Genomic DNA, 26,114 nt, shown 5'->3' with positions numbered 1-26,114 from the left:
CCTAAACTACTGCCCTGAGATAATCTTTAAATCTTAAACCAAAAATATCCCCTGAAGTCTTCTTAAAGTCAAACGACAGGTTAGCTTAACTAGTAAAGAATGTCTGCCTTGAGCATCATGGTCTTTTAAGATCTATCTATACAGAATCAAACTGGCAACAGCAACTCAATAGATTAGACAGGAACCTTGGGGGGCAATGAGTCTATGTTAATGTGGGAGAAACAACTCAGAAAAGGAGGGTGAGAATGACTGACCAACTCGAAGAATATAATCAATGTCACTAAATTGTACATGTGGAAACGAACTGGTGTATGTTTTTGTTGTGTATATTCTCAACAACAAAAAAATAATAAATAAATACATATCTACAGAAATGAGAGAGAGAGAGAAATATGTAACAAAGAGCAAAATATAACAAAGAAGCAACAGAAAACCAAGAGAGGAGAAAACCAATATCGGAACACTAATATAAATTAACAAGTAATTTATACAACGAGATTAACATTTATAGAAGAGGAATATCATCGAAATGTGTGGCTCCTGATTCAAATATCCAACTTAACTAAAAGACATCTTTGAGACATTTGAGGACAGGTGAATACAGTCTGAGTAATAGATTATATGGGGGCAGTGGTAGAATTCTTGCTTTCCATGAGGGAGACCTGGGTTCAAGTCCTAGCCAATGCATCTCAGGCACAGGCACTACCTACTCAGTGAAGGCTTGCACGTTGCTATGATGCCGAACAGGTTTTGGCAGAGCTTCCAGACTAATATGGACCAGGAAGAAAGGCCTACTTCTGAAAATCAGCCAATGAAAACCCTGTGGATCACAATGATTGGGCAACATTTCACTCCATTGTGCATGGGGTCACCATGAGTAGGGACCAACTCAAAGGCAGCTAGCAACAGTAGATGATATTAAGGAATTATTGTTAATTTTGTTAAATGTTGTAATGGGAGAGTGGTTATATATTTTCAAAGTCCTTATCAGTTAGGCATGCTTTCTGAAATATTTATGGGTAAAATAAGACAATGTCCAGGAATGGGGGGGGATAGATAAAATACATTTCGCAAAATGCTAATAAGATTTGAAGCTGGATGAAGAGTACATCAGGGTTCATTATATAATTTGACTTTTGTACATATTTAAAAATAAAAAAGTTTTTAAAATTAACATTTATAGGGCACCTACTAAGTACCAGGCACTGCCCAGGTATTTGACACAAAGATAAAATGGCCTCAAGAAAGAGACAGAGTAGAGTTTATACAGGGAAATATCCATGATTTCTATTGGTGACAAAGTCACAGGTACTGTTAATACCACTGTGCTTTATTATCTATAGTCATAACTGAAAGAAATACTAAATTTCAGTCAGAGGTTAGTGGAAATATATTTTTTTCTATCCAAATTGCAGAAGCTCTCTGAATTCTATCCGTGAACATTCAAAGATTACTTCAGTCTGCAAACACATTATTAAATACCTACAAGGAGACAATCAATGCTTGGCACTGGGGATGCAAAGGGAAGGAAAACACAGTCCCTAAGCCAAACAAGAAGGAGCCCTGCCAGCGCAGTGGTTAAATACTCGGCAGATAACTGAAAGGTCAGCAGTTTGAACCCATCAGCCACTCCTTGAGAGAAAGATGTGGCAATCTGCTACCATAAAGATTATAGCCTTGGTAACCCTATGGGGCAGTTCTACTCTGTCCTATAGGTTCACTATGAGTAGAAATTTACTCAACCGCAACAGGTTTAAGTTAAACAAATTTAAACAGCATGGCACTAGCACCAGAACAAGATGGTGCCCAGCTACCATTACTGAACATTTTGATCAAGGTCTCAATACATGGATTCTGACCAAAAGGGGGGGGAATACGGAACAGAATTTCAAATATTTATGGAATACAGACTTACTGGACCTACTGAGACTAGAGAAACCCCTGAATCTATTACCCTGAGATAATCTTTAAACCTTGAACTGAAACTATACCCTGAAGTCACCATTAAATCAAATAACTATTTAGCTCAATTAGTAAACAAAATGTTTGCCTTGAGCATTCTGCTCTTTTAAAGAATTATCTGTATGAGCTCAAACTGACAAGAGTGACTCTAAAGCACAGATGAGGTGCTTGGGGGCAGTGAATCTAAGCAAATGGTGGTGAGATAATTTGGGAAGAGATAGCGAGAATGGTGACAGAACGTTAAGAATGTAACCAATGTCACTTAATTGTACTTTGTAGAAATGGTTCAATGTATGCATGTTTTGCTGTGTATATATTTTCACTAAAAGTAAAATAAATTAAAAAAAAATGTTCATCCCCTTCATCTTTACTTATAAAAATGTATCCCAAGAAAATGAACAAAGAATGTACTAAAATATAGGCATAAGGATGTTCATCATAGTGTTTTTATAATAGCAAAAGGCAAGGGGGAAAACTAATTACAAATAATAGATTAGTTTAAGTAGATAAATATTTAGTATTTTGTGAGTGTATATTTATTTGTATGTTTTAAAGTGTTGGCATGTATTTTGGTGTATATGTAAACTGTGATTTCTCTGCATAGTGGGATTGTGGGTGTTTTTTGTTTTTAACTCACCCTTATTTTCTAGTTTTTCTAGAAATAACATGAATTAACTTGTGTAAAAATCAACTAACCAACTAGGGGAAAAATGCCCCATCATCCATGGGCTCAGGGCGAGTAGAGCAAATATATGTAACAAGTTACTACATCAATCGTGCCTCCAGAGTGGAGAGAAGGGCTTGATTCTGCCAGGAGCTGAGTTCAAAAGATGAATTTGCCAGAAGGGTGCCAAAAAAAAAGGGGGGGGGGCACCAAAACAAAATAAAATATTATTTTTTAAAAAATGGGAGAAAGAGCTTACTATGTTTGTAAGGTAGTAACTACAGGGCAGAAAGTGCAGAGTATGTGTGAAGAGCTTGAAATAAAAGCCAGATGACAAAGACTTTTGAATGCCCTGCTAAAAAGTTTGGAATTATCCATCAAAAATCAATAAAGGGTTTTTATGATTCACTTATGTGATGAAGTTCAAGAAAAGTCAAAATTAATGGTAATGGAAAAATGGTTAGGAGTAGGAATAAGGATACTAGCTGGGATGAGGCACAGAGAACCTTCTGGGGTACTGGAAATGTAGATCTGAGTTGTGGTTACAACATGGGTGTATACAAATGCTGAAATATATTTGTGCATTTTATGCCCTTTACCGCATGTTATTACTCAATAATGAAAGAAAGAACTTTTAGCCAGGAAGTATCAAAATTAATCCATATTTTAGAAAGCTCGCTAGGGAGCAGCCTAGAAGACTGAAAAGCAACCAGAGGCAGCCCTTTGGAGACTTTAAAACTATATTTCAGGAAAAAGATGGTCAAGGCTTTAACCGGGTGGGAGGCAAGACTTAAATAAGGAGTTCGATTCATTAGATACTTGAGAAGTGGAGCTGACAAGACTTTACAAAAGTGATTGCTGAGAGAAAAGGAGAAATCAGAGTTAACTCTGATGTTATTTCAAAAAGCCGGGAAATACAGGAGGAGGAAAAGGCAGCTTTATAGACATAAGCTTTCCACTGGACATGGAGAATCTGAGGTGCCTGTGGACCATCCAGTTGTCTAATAGCCATATACATACACACACACACACACACACACACACACACACACATATATATATATAAACCAAACCCATTGCCACCAAGTTGATTCCAACTCATAGCGGCCCTATAAGACACAGCAGAACTGCCCCATAGGGTTTCCAAAGAGCAGCTGATGGATTCAAACTGTTGACCTTTTGGTTAGCAGCTGAGCTCTTAACCACTGTGCCACCAGGGCTCCATGTACATATATACACATATACATTAACTATATGCCAGGTCACCTTCTAAGCACTTTGCATATATTAATTCATTTGACCTCACAACAACCTTATGAAGTAGGTACTATTATTAACCACCATTTTGCAGATTAGGAAACTGAGGCACAGAGAGGTTAAGTGACTTGTCCAACTTCAAAGACAATAAGTGGTGGAAAAAAGACCTGAATCTGCGTCATCTGGATCCATAGTTCATGTTCTTAAAGTGACCACTGAGACACAGGTAACCTATTTCTGACACAGAGGAAATGACTGAAGCCCACAGGAAGGCAGTACACAAATATAAGGAATAATAAAACATGTTTCTCTGAGTTGTTGCAAGGATTAAGTGAGATGATCTTTGTTAAGTCCTTAGCACTGCACAGGCCACACAGTCAGCACATAATTAAAAGTACCTGATCAGGATAACTCTTCAAGTTAGTATCATACAAAAGGAACTGGTTAGAGTAAAAGAAGTTTAAGCGACATAAAAAGCAGATATAATGCATGGTTAAAGGCTAGATAATGGTATGGAAAAACTACTATAAGGACATTTGAGGGTTAACTGGGGAAATCTGAATATGGTTTAGTATTAAAATTAAAATTTACTGAATTGGAAAGGTACAGAATTGAAGAAAAGTAGAAGTAAAATAAAAGTAGATTTAAAAAAAAAGTAGATTAAAAAACAGTATTAAAACAGTATTATAGTATGATCTTATTTTGGTTAAAATAAACACACACAAAAATATGTACACGTGTATGCCTAGAGACCACCACCTGTCAGTTTGTAATACTTTGGTGGCTTGTGTGTTGCTATTATGCTGGAAGCTATGCCACCAGTATTTCAAACATCAGCAGTATCACCCATGGCAGACAGCTTTCAGCAGAGCTTCAAGACTAAGACAGAATACAGAAAGAAAAGCCTGGAGATCTACTACCAAAAATCAACTAATAAAACCTTATGGATCACAACAGAATAGTGTCCAATACAGTGCTTGAAGATAAGCCCCCTAGGTTGGAAGGCACTCGAAATATACAGTGACCGCCAACAAAAGACTCAGGCATAGCAATCGTCACAAAGATGGTGCAGAACCGGACAAAATTTCGTTCTGTTGTACATGGAGCCAACTCAATGGCAACGAACAACAACAATTCCTAGAGAAAGATCTAGAAGGAGACATACTAAGATGCCAACAGTGGTGATGTGTGGGGGTTGGGAAAGTGAAGCCTTTTTGTTTTTACAATGTTCTACAATGTATATATTATATTTTTAAAAGAACCAATTTAAAGTTGGCCTTGAAGATAAAAATAATTCTTTTTATTTTGTAGTTTTCTACTAAAGGAGCTCACAGACACACAATAAAAATCAGCGGCAAACCTCAGACAAGCTGGTTCCAGGTGCCAAGCAAAGAAGGGGGAAAAAATCTCACTCCAGTTGGCAATTCAAAAGCTCAATACTCTTCTTCTGTATCCATCTTCTTTTGATTCTCTTTTGTTCGGACAGCTGCCTTTCCAAATGATGGGAAAATTTAGCACGAAAGCCTCCTTCTCATTTGTCTCATTCTTCTAAGAAAACAAGATACCCTGCCCTTGCCAGCATCTCCAAAGAGAGCCAACAGAGCAGGCAGAAGTGAAGAGCCTGAAAAATACCAAGCACTGTTGTCCTGTATCCATACTGCAAACAAATGCAACTTTCACAAGGAGGAGGAAAGACAACAGGGAGAAGGTTCTTTTTTGGGATTACACAGGCAGGAGAGATTCTCTTGGAAAAGTTTCTAACTTTGTTTCATCAGGGAAGTGCTGCCCTAAGGGAACTTCCCAAGCTTAATGCAAAGGAGCCAATTTCTCATAAATTTAGAGATAAGGGGTGGGGGACAGCAGTAGGGGGCGAGGGGAGGGCCCAGTGTGGTCAGCCCAGAGCTGATTACACTCTCCTCTTGGCTGGGAAATCCTAGTGAACTGGAAAGCTGCTGAATCTACCTGATAAATTAGAGTCAACTGCCAGCTGAGGACCCTCACCAATTCTTATCCCTCTTCAAACCTGCCTCAGCATCCAGCATACTGCCTGGTACACAGTGAACATTCAACAAGTAAATACAAACATAAACAAAGGGTTTATGGACCAAGCTATTGCAGCTAAAAGAGCTTATTGTGAAACAGAATCAAATGTTAATATTCTATTAATAACTTTTGATGCAATATGATCAAAAGATTGACGCTCCAGTATCTTGCACAGTATCTGGTACTTAGTAGGTGCTGCTCAATAAATACGTGTTGAAAGTTGAATGCTCCAGGATTTTTTTTTTTGCAACCCAAACTTTCGGATCAGTCTGAGATACTATTTAAACGTCTGTACTCTCACTTCCATGCTGACTTTCAAGATTTTCCTCAGAGATGGAAAAAGATTCTTGACAATGGAAAAAACTTTTTAAAGTATCATACCCTGTGCCAATTCACTGGCCTGGTAAAGACTGTATCAACCCATTCTCATCAGTTGTGGTTGAAATCTTACGTGGACTACACAAATGGGCCTGGCCTTACTATATGTAACTCATGGGGCCAAAGAACTTGTGGGGCCAGGCAGTAGGTTTAAATTCCACTGGTCTCCTGTCACCTAAAAAACAGGATGGATGCCTGACTCTGGGGCCATAAATCAGCTCCTCTGACACAGAGGTCCAGAACAGCCCTCTTTTGGAGGCTGCTTCCATTCATTCCCCATCTGCTCTTTCCCCTCCTCTCCATCCCCCTCCTCAATCACTATTTTCACACTGGCATAGCGTACCCTTCTCTCTCCACTTTCCTAACTGGGCCCACATTTCTCAGAGAAGTTATCAGTCAGATATTAAAATGTCATTTTTAGTCACAATCACATGCTGAATTAAGGCAAAATACCAAGCCTCCTTGCTGCTTATCCTCAAATTCTCTCAGAAAGCTGGTTTTACACATCTTACCAGAGAATTACGTCATCTTCTCCAAAAACAAAACCAAAACAAACTGAAATCCTACTAAGTCCCTGGCTACACTAACACCTGTAGTGTTAACAACAGCCTCCTGGTACCTCCAAGCCTCCAGTTCCTTCCCCAATTCCAATCCTTTTTCTGTCCTAACAATTATATGCCACCTCCACTGAAGAGGAAAAGATAGAACAATACTAGCTTTTTCAGAGAATTTTTACATGCTTCCCTGTCACCTTTAACTCCAAATTCAAAGTCTTGAACACGACATTCAAGAGCCTCCAGGATACGGGCTTCACCTTATCCAGCTACCAATATCTTCCATGGATCCCTTTCACAAACATGCTAATTCAGTTAGGATGGCCCATGGCTGCTAACTGTGCTTGGAGGTTCAAGGTCACCCAGAGGCACCTCAGAAGAAAGGCCTGGAGATCTACTTCTGAAATATCAGCCACTAAAAACACTACGGAACATTGTTCTACTCTGACACACATGGGGTCACCACGAGTCAGAATGGACAGCAACTTCCAAAAAATCAGCCGCTAAAAAAACTATGGAACACCGTCCTGTTCTGACACATATGGGGTCACCATGAGTCAGAGTCAACTTGACGGCAACCAGTTACTAGTGAAAGCACTTAGAATATAAAAAAAAAAAAAATAGCACAGAGTAAATACTCCAGGAATGCCAGTACTTTAAAGCCATGGAATAACTTTTTTAAAAGTGCAGAGAGAAAAGGAGGAGGCACTGTTCTGCACAAACAATTTGGTCCTAAATACTATTCTAATTCAAGGCAGTGACCTGTCAAAACACAGATGTGGGAAAAAGAATAGCAAAACAGAGCCCTTATAACTGGTATCTCTGATTAAATGAGTATTAAGGATTCAAATTTGACCTTAAATCTCATTTTTCCATGTTAGTCCTAACCCTATAGCACTAAATATTCATTTGTAAGGTGGATTTTCTTCATTTCTAGGTCTGAATGTACAGATTCTAGTGTGTCCTGAGAAGCAAAAAGCTTTGATTCCCCGTCCATACTAACAGACAATTTTCAAGAGAACTTCCATTTCTCCTGGGCTTGGTCCCAGTGTTAGGATCACTTTGGTTTGTATAGAAGCCTTTTGGGTCTAAGCACCTAGAATTTAAGCCTGGCTCAAAAAAAAAAAAAAAAAGGTTTTTTTTTTGGGGGGCAAGAGGCAAGGCCAGACTTTCTAGGAAAAGCATCTCCTGACAATTCTTACTACTCACCATTGAGCAGCACTTTCTAATACAGGGGCTGTTACTCTAACTGGAGTTGGAAACGGTAAATGTAGTCTAATATGACTAACAGGAGAAGCAACTGACTGGGTTCTTTTCACTCCCTAGAAAATATATTCCCACATGTTGAACTTCCCTACCAGGAGTCACTTCCCACCAGGCGCTCCTTGGAAACCCTGTGCGGCAGTTCTACTCTGTCCTATAGGGTCACTATGAGTCAGAATTGACTTGACAGCCAACAGGTTTGATTTTTTTGTTTGTTTGTTTCCCAACAGCAGTATTTGAATCAAGAGGTAGCTAACACCCATATCCCAAAATCTGTTTTTTATATAATTTAACTTCACCCACTCATTCATTCATCAGGAATCTCATATCAAGCACACTTACTGAAGAAATACAGCAAGAGAGCAAACAGTTGCCTGGAAGTACTAGCATAGTGCTTTCTCCATAGCAAATATTTAATAAATACTGGATGCAAGAAAGGGCGTGTGAATGATAGTAATGTAAGTAATATAAAGCACTTCCTTGGAGACCAGTATCTGACAAAACATCCCAGGACACTGACTCCTTGATGAGAGGAACTTTCACTAGGCACTGAAAAGAGTGTTGGGTACTGAAACTAAAAGAATCGGATCAGATTACTATGACAAACTGTACTCTAACAAATTTGAAAACATAGAAAAAGTAGATGAATTCCTAGAAACACACTACCTACCTAAACTAACACAGAGGCAGAACAACTAAAAAGACCCATAACAAAAGAAGAGACTGAAAAGGTAATCAAAAAGCTCCCAAAAAAATAAAGCCCTGGCCCTGATGGCTTCACTGCAGAGTTCTACCAGACTTTCAGAGAAGAGGTAACACCACAACTACTAAAGGTATTTCAGAGCATAGAAAAGGATGGAATATTCCCAAACTCATTCTATGAAGCCAGCATATCCCTGATACCAAAACCAGCTAAAGACACTACAAAATAAGAAAATTACAGACCTATATCCCTCATGAACTTAGATGCAAAAATCCTCAACAAAATTCTAGTCAATAGAATTCAACAACATATCAAAAAAAAAAAAATCCACCATGACCCAGTGGGATTCATACAAGGTATGCAGGGATGGTTCAATACTGGAAAAACAATTAATGTAACCCACCACATAAATGAAACAAAAGACAAGAACCACATGCTTTTATCAATTGATGCAGAAAAGGCATTTGACAAAGTTCAACACCCATTCATGACAAAAACTCTCAGCAAAATAGGAATAGAAGGAAAATTCCTCTGCATAATAAAGGGTGTTTATACAAAGCCAACAGCCAACACCATCCTAAACGGAGAGAGTCTGAAAGCATTCCCCTTGAGAACAGGAACCAGACAAGAATGCCCCATATCACCACTCTTATTCAACATTGTGCTGGAGGTCCTAGCGAGGACAATTAGGCTAGATAAAGAAATAAAGGGCATCCAGATTGATAAGGAAGAAGTACTTCTGTTTGCAGATGACATGATCTTATACACAGAAAACCCTAAAGAATCCTCAAAAAAACTACCGAAGCTAATAGAAGACTTCAAAAGACTATCGGGATACAAGATCAGTTGAATTCCTCTACACCAATAAAAAGAACAAAAAAGAGGAAATCACCAAATCAATACCATTCACAGTAGCCCCCTAGAAGATAAAATACTTAGGAATAAATCTTACCAGAGCAAGACACTAATGCAAGAAACCAAAAGAGACCTACATAAGTGGAAAAACATACCTTGCTCATGGATAGGAAGACTTAACATTGTAAAAATGTCTATCCTACCAAAAGCCATCGACAGATACAATGCAATTCCAATCCAAATTCCAACAACATCTTTTAATGAGATGGAGAAACAAATCACCAACTTCATATGGAAGGAAAAGAGACCCCAGATAAGTAAAGCATTACTGAAAAAGAAGAACAAAGTGGGAGGCCTCACTCCACCTGATTTTAGAACCTATTATACCGCCACAGTAGTCAAAACAGCCTGGTACTGGTACAACAACAGATACATAGGCCAATGGAACAGAATTGAGAATCCAGACATAAATCCACCCACATATGAGAAGCTGATATTTGACAAAGGCCCAAGTCAGTTAATAGGAGGAAAGACAGTCTTTTTAGCAAATGGTGCTGGCATAACTGGATAACCAAAACCAAAAAAAAACAAAGCAGTTGCGGTTGAATCAATTCCGACTCACAGCGACCCTAGAGGACAGAGTAGAACTGCCCCATAGAGTTTCCAAGGAGTGCCTGGTGGATTTGAACTGCCAACCTTTTGGTTAGCAGCCATAGCGCTTAACCACTATGCCACCAGGGTTTCCCATAACTGGATATCCACCTGCAAAATAATGAAACAAGATCCATACCTCACGCCATGCACAAAAACTAACTGAAAATGGATCAAAGACCTAAACATAAAACCTAGAACAATAAAAATCATTGAAGAAAAAATAGGGACAACACTAGGAGCCCTAATACATGGCATAAACAGTATACAAAAACATTACTAAAAATGCAGAAAAGAAACCAGATAACTGGGAGCTCCTAAAAATCAAACACCTATGTTCATCCAAAGACTTCACCAAAAGAGTAAAAAGACTACCTACAGACTGGGAAAAAGTTTTTAGCTACAATATTTCCGATCAGCACCTGATCTCTAAAATCTAGATGATTCTGCAAAAAAAGACAACTCAATTAAAAAATGGGCAAAGGATATGGACAGGCACTTCACTAAAGAAGACATTCAGATAGCTAACAGATACTTGAGGAAATGCTCATGATCATTAGGCATTTAGAGAAATGCAAATCAAAACTACAATGAGATTCCATCTCACTCCAACAAGACTGGCATTAATCTAAAAAACACATAATAATAAATGTTGTAGAGATTGTGGAGAGGCTGCAACATTTATACACTGCTGGTGGGAATGTAAATAGTACAACCACTTTGGAAATCTATTTGGTGCCTCCTTTAAAAAAACTTGAAATAGAACTACCATATGATCCAGCAATCCCACTCCTTGGAATAGATCCTAGAGAAATAAGAGCCTTTACATGAACAGATATATGCACACCCATGTTCATTGCAGCACTGTTTATAATAGCAAAAAGTTGGAAGCAAACAAGGTGCCCATCAATGGATGAATGGATAAACAAATTATGGTATATTCACACAATGGAATACTACACATCGGTAAAGAACAATGATGAATCCATGAAACATTTCATAACATGGAGAAATCTGGAAGACATTATGCTGAGTGAAATTAGTCAGTTGCAAAAGGACAAATACCATATAAGACCTCTATTATAAGAACTGGAGAAACAGTTTAAACAGAGAAGAAAATATTCTTTGATGGTTACAAGAGTGGGGAGGGAGGGAGGAAGGGAGAGGAATTTTCACTAATTAGATAGTAAACCCAGACCCACTGTCATCGAGTCAATTCCGACTCATAATAAGTTTTATTTTAGGTGAAGGGAAAGACAACACACAATACAGGAGAGGTCAACACAACTGGACTAAACCAAAAGCAAAGAAGTTTCCTGAATAAACTGAATGCTTCGAAGGCCAGCGTATCAGGGGCGGGAGTTTGGGTACCATGGTTTCAGGGGACATCTAAGTCAACTGGCATAATAAAATCTATTGAGAAAACATTCTGCATCCCACTTTGGAGAGTGGCGTCTGAGGTCTTAAATGCTAGCAAGCAGCCATCTAAGATGCATCAATTGGTCTCAACCCACCTGGATTAAAGGAGAATGAAGAACACCAAGGACACAAGGCGATTACGAGCCCAAAAGACAGAAAGAGCCACATGAACCAGAGACTACATCATCCTGAGACCAGAAGAACTAGACGGTGCCCAGCCACAACCGATGACTGCCCTGACAGGGAACACAACAGAGAACCCCTGAGGGAACAGGAGAGCAGTGGGATGCAGACCCCAAATTCTCATAAAAAGACCAGACTTAATGGTCAGACTGCGACTGGAAGGACCCAGGAGGCCACGGTCCCCAGACCTTCTGTTAGCCCAAGACAGGAACCATTCCCAAAGCCAACTCTTCAGACAGGGACTGGACTGGGATATGGGATGGAAAATGATACTGGTGAAGAACGAGCTTCTTGGATCAAGTAGACACATGAGACTGTGTTGGCATTTCCTGTGTGGAGGGGAGATGAGAGGTCAGAGCAGGCCAGAAGCTGCCTGAATGGACCCGAGAAGAGAGAGTTGAGGGAAGGACTGTGCTGTCTCATTAGGGGAGAGCAATTAAGAGTGTATAGCAAGGTGTATGTAAATTTTTGTATGAGAGACTGACCTGAGTTGTAAACTTTCACTTAAAGCACAATAAAAATTAATTTAAAAAAAAGAGTGTTGGGTAGCCTCCCTGAAGAAGAAGAATAGGGAGAAGGGAGAAAGGAGAAGAAAAGGTCATAAAGATCTAGGTTCAAACTTGTCCTTAGTTAAATTAACATCCAAAATCCCAACTTCAGCTCAAAGAGGGACAAAAAAAGTAACCAAAATTATTTGCCCATTCAAAGTAGTTTCTAGAAAATTGACAAACAGGGACATAATTCCCAGTATATTCTAATCAAAATGGCCCTTTATCATAAGAGGTCCATAAAAAATGGATTTACTTCTTGTACTACTGACATAGGGCTAAGCAGATTATTTCTACCATATTTGCTTGGGGATCCTAAATTCCAGTTTAAACAAATGATTCCCATACTTCTGGGAAGGCCTTAATTGGGCTAGTCTGTTCATTTTAATGCAATCTTACAAAGGCTGGATTCCTTTTAAGCCCTTAAGGACTTGGGTAAAATTCTTTTGATGATAATTTTTTTTTAAAAGACCATCTTCAAAGTTTACATATGTTCCATAATTACTCATGCTGATAGAAGGAAGAAAAAAGCACCACATTTTATTTCCAAAAGGCTCTTTTGGATCCAAAAGCTCTAATTGCCAACATATCTGATGTTGACTTTCTGCATAAAACAAAACACAAAGCAACAAGTATAATCATAGGTCTCTAGAAAGCAGGACCTACAAAGAAAAACAGGGAAAGCTAAGCTTGTTTAGCCAAAGGACTGGAAAGAAAGCATGGGTACAGACAGAGCAATCTGTACATGCGGTAGTTGCCATTAGAGTCTAGGAAAGACAATTTGTTCACTTTATGAGCATGTGTGCATTGAAAAGGAATGAGAAAAGAGTAAAAGTAAGAAACACTAAAAGAAAACTTATACTAAACACCAAGAGATAATCTGTGATCATCAGTCTGGAAACCTGAAACCTAGGAAATCATTTCTGAGTGAGGCTGTGAAATCTCTTGAGAGAGATCAATTCCCTTGGAAGAGATTTAAGGCTATCTGGAGATGGAGTAGGTAAAAATAGCCAAATGGTTCTATAATACCAGAAGATTGCATCCGAGTATCAAAAGGGTATTCCAGTACTATTTTTCTAAGCTTTTAGCTATCTTAGAAAATCTGAATCACTCCTTTAATAAAGTATAAAAATGACAAATGGTTACCAAGTATAAAAACATTAACAACTGTGTGAGTAAGGAATAAGCCAAAAATGTAAGCAAACATTTCTGATATTTGAAATAAGAGCATTGCCAAAGTCTCTTTTTGAGGCCCAAACTCACGAAATTCATCACAGAAATATTCTCACAGGAATTTGTACCAAAAGAAAGCCAGGCAACTAACAACGAGCTTTGCCATTCCCTGGAGGAAGCCCTAGATGGTTTTCATTTCTGATCTACAACCAGATGCTACGGATAAAACAAAATGTCATTCAGGAGATACAAAATACAAAACGGGAGAAGGAATCAAGGGACTAATTGGGGCATGACTTCCAGTGTCTGGTTCCAGTGCATTACTTGGCTCTAGAAGAACTAGCCACCACCCATCTGTCAATTTGTTGTACTGTGGTGGTTTGCATGGTGCTATTATGCTGGAAGTTATGCTACTGATATTTCAAATATCAGCTGGGTCACCTGTGGTGGACATGTTTCACTGGAGGTTCCAGACTAAGACAGACTAGGAAGAAAGGCCTGGCAATCTACGTCTGAAAATCAATCAATGAAAACTTTATGAATCACAACAGAATATTGTCCGATAATAGTGCTAGAAGATGAGGCCCTAAGTTAGAAGGCATTCAAAATACAGAGTGGCAGTGGTTGCGACAATGGATATGAGCTTATGTGAAGGTGGCGCAGGATCAGACAAGGTTTCCTTCTGTTATATACAAGGTTGCCAGAAGTCAGAGCTGACTCGGTGGCAACTAACAATAACAGAAGAACTAGAAAAACTCAATTACAAGATTGCTCAGCATCCCTGACAGAACAAGAGAAAAGTGGGGTAAAGAACTCAAATTCTAGTAAAAAGACCAGACTTAATGTTCCGACTGACACTGGAGGAACCCCAGAAGACACGGCCCCTGAACTCTCTGTTAGTCCAGAAGTGAAACCATTCCCAATGCCAACTCTTCAAGACAAAGATTAGGCTGGACTGTAAGACATAAAACGATACTCGTAAAGAGAGTGTTTCTTAGCTCAAGTTTTTTTTTTTTTTTACACAAGACTAAATATGCAGCTCCTGTCTGGAGGCCAGATGAGAAGGAAAAAAGGGACAGGAGCTGGTTGAATGGACAGGGAAATCCAAGGTGGAAAGGAGGAGTGTGCTGTCACATTATCGGGAGAGCAACAAGGGTCGCATAACAATGTGTGTATAAATTTTTATATGAGAAACTAACTTGAACTGTAAGCTTTCAATTAAAGCACAATTTAAAAAAAAAAAAAAAAAAGATTCCTCAGACTTCAAACTCCAGAAACTACTGAATTAATGGCCAGACTGGAACTTTAACCCGTGTCCTCTGACTCCAAATTCACTACACTAAGAGAGATCACATTCCTCAGAAGTCCAGAACTCAAACTGAGGCAGGTCTGACACATTCAGAGATGCTAGTAATAACTTCACCTACCAGCGTCCCATTCAATAGGGCAGGCTCCCCAGAATTATAAGATTTTAAAGGTAAAAACAGGTATGAAGAACTGAGATAGTATTTTGGTTTCACATTTTATTTTATAAAGAAACCACGGTTGACTTTACCACTAACTAAAATAAAGGTTCTGTATTAATAAACTTGGTTTTTCTGCCTGTCAGCTGCCCTTTTTTATAAAACTTCCTACTACCTGACATTCCTTGGCCTAAGAACCATGTTCACAGCACTAAGAGGTTCACAGGAAAAGGCCTAGAGGTTGCACAAGGAACAGCAAGGAATCCAGATTGTATTCTAAGGGGGGAAATAATTTTAGTAAAATGGCTCCACCCACTGCTGCCCTTCCTGAACCCATTATCTGCAGAGAATTAAAGTGCCTAGCTTTATATACTCTGTATTCAATGGCCCTGTAAGCTCCCTAAACCAAAACCAAACCAAACCAGCAGTCATTGAGTTGATTCAGATTCACTCCAGCCCCATGTGTTTCAGAGCTGAACTATGCTCCACTGGGTTTCAACCGCTATGATGCTTCTTTCAAGGCGCCTCAAAGGGACCGAATCACCAGCCACTTGAACCACCAGGCTTTTGGTTAGTAGCCACGCGTTTATCCATTTGAGTAAGCTCCCTACCTGCGTGTGCATATGAAAAACACAATTAATTGGTAAGAAATGTGGAATAGTAGGAAGAGCTCTAGATACCCCTAAATCCTGGCTTTCATATATCCTTTCCCACGCAGTAACACTCCAGAAGTATCCTATTGCTCTCCACAACAAAAAGTAAGATAATCTGTATTTTATCTTAATTTGCCTCATTATTAAAAAAAGTAATCTCAATTCATCTTTACCTTACCAGTATCAAGTTTCAAAATTCAGCATTTTCAAGAACCAAGAGAATGGGGTGAGGGGGAAGGCACTTAAACGAGATCTTTAGGACAGTGGCCCTGGTTTGAGAGCTCAGCTTTGCCACTTGGAAAGGCTTTTAAACACATTACAAGATTGATCTACCCTCTGGGATAGTGGAGAAAGAAAAACTTTTACCAAAGCATTGCGAAACACGTGGGGTACATAAAGGACAAACTACCAGTCATGTTGCTCCACATACACATTCCATTTCAATGCTCTGCTGGTCAGATTCAGCTTTTTTCTGATTCCCAGCAGCCTTGTGGTCAGTGCAACCCGTTCTTGCCCAGTAAACCAAGCTATGGAAGAGTACGGTAAATTGGGCAGGAGTTGAAACTACTCAGATATTTTGAGCTCATTCACTTTTTTCACCTCCTAATTAACTACATCTTGCACATTATATGTCGGCAGTTCAAATCCGCCAGGCGCTCCTTGGAAACTCTATGGGCCGTTCTACTCTGTCCTATAGGGTAGCTATGAGTCGGAATCGACTCGATGGCACTGGGTTGGGGTTTTTAGGTGCACATTATTTGTGATGAACATGCCACATTCTTATACATACATGTCACATTAATCTTCTAAAAACATTGTTTACCCTATCACTCATTGTCTTAAAAATCTTTAATAGCTAGACAATATCTACAGGACAATGTTCCAGTCTGTGAGCCAGAATTCAAGCTGACCATGGTCTGTTTCAACTGGACCTTCCACTGCCCTTTGGGGAGGCAGCTGTGGAAACACAAGCTTTAGAGTCAGGTAACTGGGAATTGGAATTGCAGCTCAATCACTTACTAGTTGTGTGAACCTGAGCAGGTTACTTATCTTTCTGATCTTAAGTCCTCTCATCTTTAAAACAGTAACAACACTGACTTCACAAAACTGGAATATGAGAGAATATGGCATGTGGCACAGAGCAGATGCTCAGTACTACTTCTCTCCCTGGTTTCAGTCCAAATGGTCTACTCTGTGCTATCAAAAGCTCTTCCCAGCAACTCGGCATGTTTCAGAAACACACTTTGTTTCAAGGCCCATTCGAAATCTCTTCTATAAAGCCACCCTGGCTCATAACCATTCTCTCCTCTGAGCTTCTAGAATTATTTTTTTTTTAAGCCAAATGGTCTGAAATTGTTATTCTTCCTTTATGTGTCCCTCTTCTTTCACCCAATGAGTCCATAAAACTCAAAAGCAGGGATTTTACTAATTATAGACCCAATCATATTCTAAGTGTTCAAAAAAAAAAAAAAAACTTTGAGGTAGAATTGCCTTGGCATTATCCACCCAAAATGGGAGCCCTTCTAGCTCAATTAGGAGATAATACAACTTCCCATAACCACTTTAAAAAAATCTCTTCTCCATGTCTTGCAGAGTTTTCCCAAGGGTAATATTTATCAGGTAAATGAAAAGGAGACCTAAAACTTTGTTAGGCACCTGAGAACTCGTTTCCAAGCCTGCGGAGTCCAGGAAGCCTTTACTTCTCTCATGCATTCAGCAGGCCCCTTCTTGAGTTCTTGCTTTGTGCTGTCCCTAATTCAGCATGGGGGGACACACTATGAGCAAGTCAGTCTCTATTCTTGAGTACCTTTCTGTAATCTAGACTATTTCTCATCCTTCAGAAACTCCTATTTCTTAAAAATCCCATCAATGAAAGGATTCACCTTTTGAAAATATTACATGGTGATAAAAAAAACAAAACAAATAACAATGGAGTCACTTGGGTTTTAACCTTGTGGCCCTATTCTAAGATGACCAGATGAAGCGTGTGCACCTAAGAGGCAGCCCAACACGGTCTTGGAGATGGGATAATGAGCTCTTCACCATTCCCAAGACCCTGATGTCGAAACAGCAGAAATACCTGGATAGGGACAAAAGTAGGAGTTGGACTAAGGCAACTAAGCATTAAGGCAAATTCTCTCAGAGAAGTAACTTTATTCATATACAAATAATTACAAACCACAATTACAGTTCATATAAAGATCCCCCCAAAAAGCAACAATCCCTCTTTAGAAATATTTGAAAACGTTAAGTCTCTTGAACTCTTGACTATTCAGTTACCAAACTCTTGGATAAGGTACCATAAATGCTGGCCAAAGTATGTTCCTTCAGCCTTGGGTCACTTAAAAAAAAAAAAAAAACACCTTTAATACTACTGTAAGTTAATTTTCCTTTGTTTGAGATCCTTCAATGTGTGTTTTGCTTCGTTTTTCTTTAAGAAGCCTGCATACAAGCTACAACAGCTCCAGGTAAGAACTGGACAGCTGCTACAGAGCAGCTTGGGAGGCATCCCGGGGACAAGGCAGCCCGCAAACCCACTCCCAGAGCCGCCCCGCAGTTGATCTCCCGCTCGCAAGCAGCAGCTCTCCCTTACCCAGACCCTCTTTTCAACGCTCCCTGCCCCCAACAGCACGGCCCCAGCCGAGCCGGAAAGCAGAGCCCGCCTTGACCGCCCTGGAGGGCAATCCCCCACAGCCCAGGGGAGCTGCCCCGCCGCCTTGTCTGGCTCCTCTCTTCTCTGCGCCTTCAGCGGTCCCCCAGAGCCTCGGTGCCGGGATGCATATACTCACAGAGCTGGAACACTGGCGGCGGCAAGGAGTCGTCAATAGCCGGGGAGGGAAAAAAGCTGGGACGCAAGGGCAGGGCAGGGTGCGGCGGAGCAGGAACCGGCGCCCCCTCCGGCCCGCCACCCACCCCAGAGCGAGGACACTGGGACAACCAGACAACCTCACTGGCGGGCGGGAAACCCAGGGCGGCTGGCTCAGATGCACTTACCTCTGTACTCCCCAGCCAGACTGGGCACTTCACACAGATGGGGGCTTGCCCGGAGCCCAGCAGCCTGGAGGGGAGAGGGCTGACGACAGCCAAGCATCCGCCGCCGGGGCTGCGGCCGGGCTGGAGTGAGAGTGGAGGGAGGGAGGATTTGAGCAGAGCGGGGCGTGGAGGAGGTCTGCCTCCACCCAAGACGGAGGGTGGGCTAGCTGAGACTGGCAGAGGGGTGGGCTGGGACGTTCTGAAGGGAGCTAGGAAGCTCCTCCGAGATCGCGCGGGGTGGGGAGAGATACGGGAGGAGGGGGTGGGGGGCAGGACGAGGAGTTGGCCCAAACTGGACTGCCCTCACCTCGGCACCAACCAACCAATAATTGTCTGGGTCTGGAGCAAAAAAGCACAAGGGGGTCTGAAACTTTATGTCATTTTCTCATACACACGTGACCCCCCTACAGTCCAGATGGTTTCAATCACTGGAGGAAAAAAGCGGCTCTGCTGGTATGCATGAAAAGCTGGAGCTGGGAGAGTCTGGGAAAAGCTCTGTGGAGCCGGCCTGCCTTCAAACAAACCGAGGAGCTCTTTCCCTTCTCCGGCTCCCTGCCTGGGGGAGTCCCGCAAAACTCACAAGCGCATTTAAAGAAGCGGCACTTGGTACTGCAGCAGCAGAGGAACTTTGAAACCACTAGGATTCCAAGGTACCTGGTCTGAACCAAAAGAAAAAGAGTGGCGCAAACGGTTATGGGCTGGACTGCTAGCCCAAAGGTTGGCGGTTCAAATCCACCCAGAGGCACCCAGAAAGACAGGCCTGACAATCTGCTTCCAAAAGGTCACAGCCTTGAAAAACCTATGGAGCAGTTCTGCTCTGCACACATGGGGTTGCCATGAGTCAGAATCAGTTCCACAACAACTAATAACAAAAAATGCTTGCAAAACCAGAAAAGGATGTCATTTGATAAGAAGCAATGGAATAGTAGAAGTGAGAATCTGTGATTTATTAACCAAAATCTAAATGAAATTGTTAACCTACTATGACAATCCACTCAGAAAACAGTGCAAATCACATAAAAGCCAAACCCATACATAAACCAAAAAATCAAACTCATTGTCGTCAAGTCAATTCCAACTCACGGTGACCCTACAGGACTGAGCAGAACTGCCCCATAAGGTTTCCAAGACCGTAATTTTTACAGAAGGAGGGTGCCAAATTTTCTTCTGTGGAGTAGCTGGTGGGTTCGAACCGCCAACCTTTTGGTTAGCAGTAGAGCACTTAACCGCTGTGCCACCAGTAGGATGTTAGGAAGCCATGTAATCTAACTTCTCCCAGAAAACACTAGAGTCCTTGATAGTGAAATGCACAAATGTGCTGAGCAGCAATGAGAACTGACTTTTACAAACCTAGTCACATTTCGAAGGAACAGATTTCAAAGCACAAGCCAACTCAATTGTCACATATCCCAAAGAAGTATTTACTCAGCTGCAGGCAAACATCAAAAATCATGGGGAATTTAAGACACATCCTGGAAATAATTTAACTTGTTCATGATCAAACGCAAATAGTTGCATGAGCCGAACTGATAAAGTCTATTGTTCTTTGACCAAAAAAGGTATTACACGTGAACTACTAGTATTAACTCTTCATCTGAATAATATTGGTGTCAGAGGATGTTTTGCCTGTGTAGCAAAAGGCTTATATACCTGTGTCATAGTTGTTTCTGTGTAAAAAATATATCAATTCCTACCAAACTCAGTCGGTCTAGATTAGGAAAACCTAAGATTTCAGGTGTTGTTGAGGCATACTGGAAACACGGGAAAATAACTTGAAACTAGGCAAAGCAAAATAAGTTTTACTCCAAATTAAAAACCTGACAGTAAATTCCTACTCTAGCTCACTGAAATGCTTTAACACTTCATAAAGCCTGGGCCATATCTGGATGGACTTCAAACCAAACCCATTGCTGTCGATTTGATTCCAACTCATAGAGACCCTATAGGGCAGAGCAGAACTGCCTCATAGGGTTTCCAAGAAGCAATGTATTCAGATTGCCTTTGGCTAACCTTTGGTTAGCAGCCAAGCTCTCACCCATTGTGCACCAGTGCTCCCGATGGACTTAGCCCTCTCCAGTCTCACATTAGGGTGGTTCTGTGTTCCACATGGAACAGGGAATCCTTAGTGAATACAAGCCACAGAACCTAATGAAGCTCCAGGCAAATCCCACCTGCTGCTCCCTAAGCTCTGGAAGGAAGTTCTTAAGTTTTCCACTTCCAAAACCATTAGAACTTCTATTATTGAAATCCTGCTTTTACTATGAGTGGCATCTGTAAAGAAAAAAAAAAAAAAACGAGTGCAGTTCGATTCGATTCCGACTCATAAGAAAGCCAACTCAAAAAAAGGCATCAAGGTTTTCTCTATTCAGCCCCAGGACAATAATTGTTTTCATCTCTGGCAGCTGCTGCTGCTGCTGCTTCTCTATGAGTGCTAAAGTAATATTTTTTGTTATTAGTTGCCTCAAGTAGATTCCAACTAATAATGACCCCATGTGTACAGAGTAGAACTGCTCCACAGGGTTTTCAAGGCTGTGACTTTTCAGAAGCAGATCGCCAGGCCTGTCTTCCGAAGCACCTCTGGGTAGGTTTGAACAGCCAACCTTTGGCTAGCTTAACTGTCTGTGCCATGGCTGTTTTTTTTGTTGTTGTTGTTTGCCAATTCCATTTCAAGTTATGCAAGGAACTTTAATTCCTAAGAAAAACCTTCATTAGAGCTGCTCTTTCAGAAAGAATATTAACATCTCCGAAGTTTCCTAAATATAGTCTAAATATCATCTTAAATTTAAACTCCACTTTGTCAATATTAATCGGTTAATACTGGCCAAAGGTTTATTAGAGACATTGACATCTGAAATGTTTTTGTTGTGGTTGTTGTTAGGTACAAGAGAGTGAAACGCTGCCCCGTCCTGTGCGGTCCTCATAATCATGTTATGCTTGAGCCCATTGTTGCAGCCTCTGTGGCAATCCATCTCATTGAGGGTCTTCCTCTTTTTTGCTGACCCTTTAACTAGCATTATTTTTAAATAGTGCTAATTTCGTAATCTGAGTTAACCTAATGTTCATAATTCAGAAAAACAAGGCCAACTATGCATACAGTATTAACAGAGATGGTAAATTTTATGAGGAGAGGGTCTATCTTGCTAATGATTATATCCATGTGCCTAGCACAGTGCCCAGCATAAATTTTTTTTTTTTAAAGCCATCAAATTGATTCCGACTCATGGCAACCCCATGTCTGTCAGAGTAGATATGTGCTCCACAGGGCTTTCAATGACTAATTTTTCAGAAGCATATTGCCAGGCCTTTCTTCAGAGCTACCTCGGGGTGGACTCAAACCTCCAACCTTGTGGTTAGCAGCCTGGTGCATTAACCATTAGCACCACCCAAACCCATAAACCCACTGCAGTTGAGTGGATTCTGACTCAGAGCAACCTTACTGGACAAAGTATAACTGCCCCATAGGGTTTCCAAGGAGTGGCTGGTAGATTTGAACTGCCAACCTTTTGGTTAGCAGCCATAGCTCTTAACCACTACACCACCCAGGTTTCATCCAGGGACTACAAAAGTAAGAAATAGGTGCACAATAAACATATGTCATCTGAATGAAAGAAAGATAAATAAAAACACCCCCAGTGAGGTTATGATCCTGTAGGGGCATGTGACCCATGAACAGCAGAATGAAATAACAGCTACAGGAAGGAAACAAACAACAAAAAAGAGGCCGGGGTAATTAACATTAGCTGGCTTTTGACTTTAATCACAGTACATATTCAGAAATGTGCAGAGACTGTTGCAAATATGAAGTGCTTGCCGGAGGAATTTGGTATATTTAGTGCCTAATTTAGGGATCTCAGAGTTACACTTTCCCATGTCCCCATTATTCAGTATTCTTAACACAGAGCCAAGACAAGATTTGAGCATAAACATCCTGGCTCTAATTTGGATAGTATGAATACTGTTCCTTTCATCCTCTCTCATACAACTCCTCCTCCCCCAAGCCATTTCCTCTGTACTGTCTTCTGTCAGTCTAATGAAAGTTTCCTAATCTTTAGAAGCAGTAGCTTTGGTTCTCTCTGTACAGAGAAGTACAATACAATAACCCATACAGTTGCCTGGCAACACATCTTAGAGTTAAGGGTCTGTTTAATATGTTAACTTTGAGGGATTTATAATTCAACTATTTTGTTATATACCAAAATAGCACTTGGCATCACAAAGACAGGCTTTACTTCCTTTTGCTATTTTAAACTCTGCACTTAAGCATGGTGAGTAAGCAGGGTGAGTTGTTTGGGTTTTCTGGTTCATGGATTTTTGTTTTGGCGTATTTTGTTGTTTTGTTTTCTTTGAGGGGATGGAGGGGCTAAGATTTTCTAGGCAGTCTTTCAGGTCTGTGGATCTAATACTCACAAAGCAGTTATTTCCTCCTCAGTACTCTGCTTGTAATATTCTATGTGGTCACGAAAATGCGCAGTGGCAGTTTGTTTATGCCTCATAATCCAAAGAACCAGGTTTCTCGAAGGCTGGCTACTGGGAAAGGTACTAGATGACCTTTATGTTTTCTAGGCTATGCTTTCTCATGCATCTTTTTCTTTTTTTTTTAAATAAAAGTAGTAAGCTTTGCCTAAACAGATAAACTTAAATGCTGAAGATTAAAATTGCCCTAAAACAATTTCTAAAGATAATTATTAACCCCAATCAGTAACCTCAACAAGTATTATTTAATCCAATCCTAGTTTCCTTTCTCCCCAGATTTTAGTAGACCCTCATTTCTAAAGCACCCCATATTCATTCTCAAGGCTTTCCCACACATTTTAAACTTTGGCCTTTTTTTTTTTCATCAAATGCCTCTGATCTGTCATCTCCAGAAGCCCAGCATACTTCAGAAATAGCCATCAGAAGTACAAAGGGATGCTTTGACTTTTTATTTTCCAAGTGTCTTAAAAAGCAAATAGGGCTTATAGTCACACAGATGCAACTAAGTCAGCAGTATCAATCCCCGTGACTATTCTTTTGCAATTAGCGAAAGATACTGGTGTGTACCAGATCACTGGTTCCTAAACCCGACAGTACTTCAGAATCATCTAAGAAGCTGGTCAAAAATGCAGATTCTTGGGTTCTAGTCCCAGAACTACTGAATTAGAATGTTCAAGGTTAAGAAACACTAGACTAAATTCACTCTAAGATCTTTACTTGTTAATTCGATATATAGGGCAATTTTCCCTTTGAGGAAAGTACTGCCACCACTACCACCACCATCAGCACACACTGACACAGGCTTCCCAAAGAAATCAAACAAGATATTATATGAACTGAAATATAATACAGTTCTTTCCTTCACAATAAACAACTTGCTTGGACGCAACTATCTATACAGCCTATTTCTGAAAGGAAAAAAATCCCTAAACTGGATGTTAGCAAAAAAATATATTCTTACCAAATGAGGTTTAAACAAAGTTTTAACAAGATTTCTGAAAAAGATCATTGAGAAATCAGCAATATTTTGTCACACACACCTAACAGCACTAACAGGTTACTGTCACTACCGACTGCATTTCTTTGGAAACAATGCTACCTTTTATAGTGAAAAATAATCCACAAAAATAGCTGACTAAACTCGTCACTACGAGTTGGAATCGACTCGTCGGCAAAGGGTTTGGTTTTGGTTAGGGAGTAGAAAGCACTGAACCCAAAATTGTATGCAAATCATTTTTTACATTGTGACTTAAAAACTTTTTTTTTTAAATATAGGCAAGACATACACCTGATTAAAAACTTCAGAATCAATAAAAAAGAATATATAGTGAAAATAAGTCTTCCCTACCACTCTTGCCCTCCAGGTCCCCTCTCTTGAGGCAATCATAGCAATTTCTTTTATATTCTTTCAGAGATGTTCAGTGTGAATGCTCAATTACTTCTGCATGTATATATACATTTTGAAGAAAAGTCCATGGCTTATATCAAATTCTCAAAGTGATCCATGATCTCAAAAAAGTCAAGCATCACCATTCTAGAGCAAGGTCAAGGGTCCAGGCTTTATCCCAGTCAGTTGGTAGGACTGGCAGAACTGCAACCTGCAGTTTGCTTATGAGTATTACTTTCCACCACTCTAGCCTATAAAATAGCTTCTCCACGTAATGTTGGTTAATATGCAGATGTGGCTATAAAATACCACATCTGTTTATAAATAACTTCCCAATTTTTTTTTTCCTGAAATAATCCCTCCATTGAATAGTTCCTTCTGTTACTGTGCTGACTGACAAACAATGAAAATCTGTAGGAAATGTGTGGCATATGGACACATGCCACAAAGTCAGCAGACATTTTTTTCTCACCACCTAGGAAATTTAATAAAAATCTTAAGGGAAGAAATATATGCTTTAAGGTATATATTAATTTTGTCAAGCTGATAAATCCCATTTGCATATCAATGATTATCATGTTCTTAAGTATTACAATTTAGGTTATAAAACTAAAGGTAAGTTATTAGTTTGTTAAAGTATTTAAAGAATAACTGAACTGCTTCACTTATCCCCTTTGTCACAGTAGAATGTATTTCCTTGCTTAAATACCACAGAGTACCTTTTACTCACCCCTTCTAAAGTATATGAAATATCTAAAACATAAAATCAAAGTTCGCTTTCTATAATCAGCTCACAAAAAAGGTTCAGTCAGCCTAGATCCACTTATTTGTTTTTACTCTGTAATGTTGTTTTGGGCTATATTACTATTACCAAACTATTTATTATTCCTTCGAAGAGATTATTAGGGGTGATGGCTGAACAACATAACGAACATAATGTCACTGAATTATACACGTGAAGACTGTTGAAACGGCAAATGTTTTCTTACCTACATAGTTACCACAGTAAAGGGGAAAAAGTCTGTTATAAAAGGGAGTAAAAAGAAAGTGCTAGGGAATCTGGACTGATGCTAGACAGCCTGGCTTTGGGAGAGGCTGTGATAAGATAGCAGGTGCTCTTTAGATGGATAGAAGTCAGCTCAGAAAGGCTCACTAAGCCTAGAATGTCTCCTCAGTTGTCTGTCTTGCTGAGTGGTCCTTTTCCTTTCCCTTAGGGACTTGAAGATAATTTTAATTGGGAGGAATTAAAGTCTAAAATTGTACTGATGGATTTACCCTTGTCACTGAGTTCACTGAATTTTGTAACCAAAGATGCTTAATATCAGAATTGTGAGAATGTATTTTTTTTTCATTCTCCATATTACTGGTAAAAAAAAAAATCTCAGAACAAAAAAGAATTATGATTATATCTATATTTATTCACTTGTTTATTCATTCAACAAGCATTTATTA

At 39.9% G+C, this 26,114-nt stretch overlaps 1 protein-coding gene across 5 annotated transcripts in view; it reads right to left on the bottom strand.

Annotated features, from left to right (window-relative positions):
• Positions 1 to 26,114, bottom strand: part of DENND2B (DENN domain containing 2B) — a 219,348-nt gene that overhangs the window by 163,065 nt on the left and 30,169 nt on the right. The window contains exon 1 of one of the 5 annotated variants that reach the window (XM_064288461.1): positions 18,764 to 19,082. The exons of the other annotated variants lie outside the window; for them this stretch is intronic. The gene's annotated coding sequence lies outside the window, so the exon portion shown is untranslated. Of the gene's footprint in view, positions 1 to 18,763; positions 19,083 to 26,114 lie in introns of those variants that run through there. 5 annotated transcript variants of the gene reach the window in all.

The sequence above is a fragment of the Loxodonta africana genome, chromosome 7 (genome assembly GCF_030014295.1).
Source record: "Loxodonta africana isolate mLoxAfr1 chromosome 7, mLoxAfr1.hap2, whole genome shotgun sequence".
Classification (NCBI taxonomy): Eukaryota; Metazoa; Chordata; class Mammalia; order Proboscidea; family Elephantidae; genus Loxodonta; species Loxodonta africana.
The sequence above is the reverse complement of the archived record's forward strand: the minus strand, read 5'-3'. Positions and strand labels throughout refer to the sequence as shown.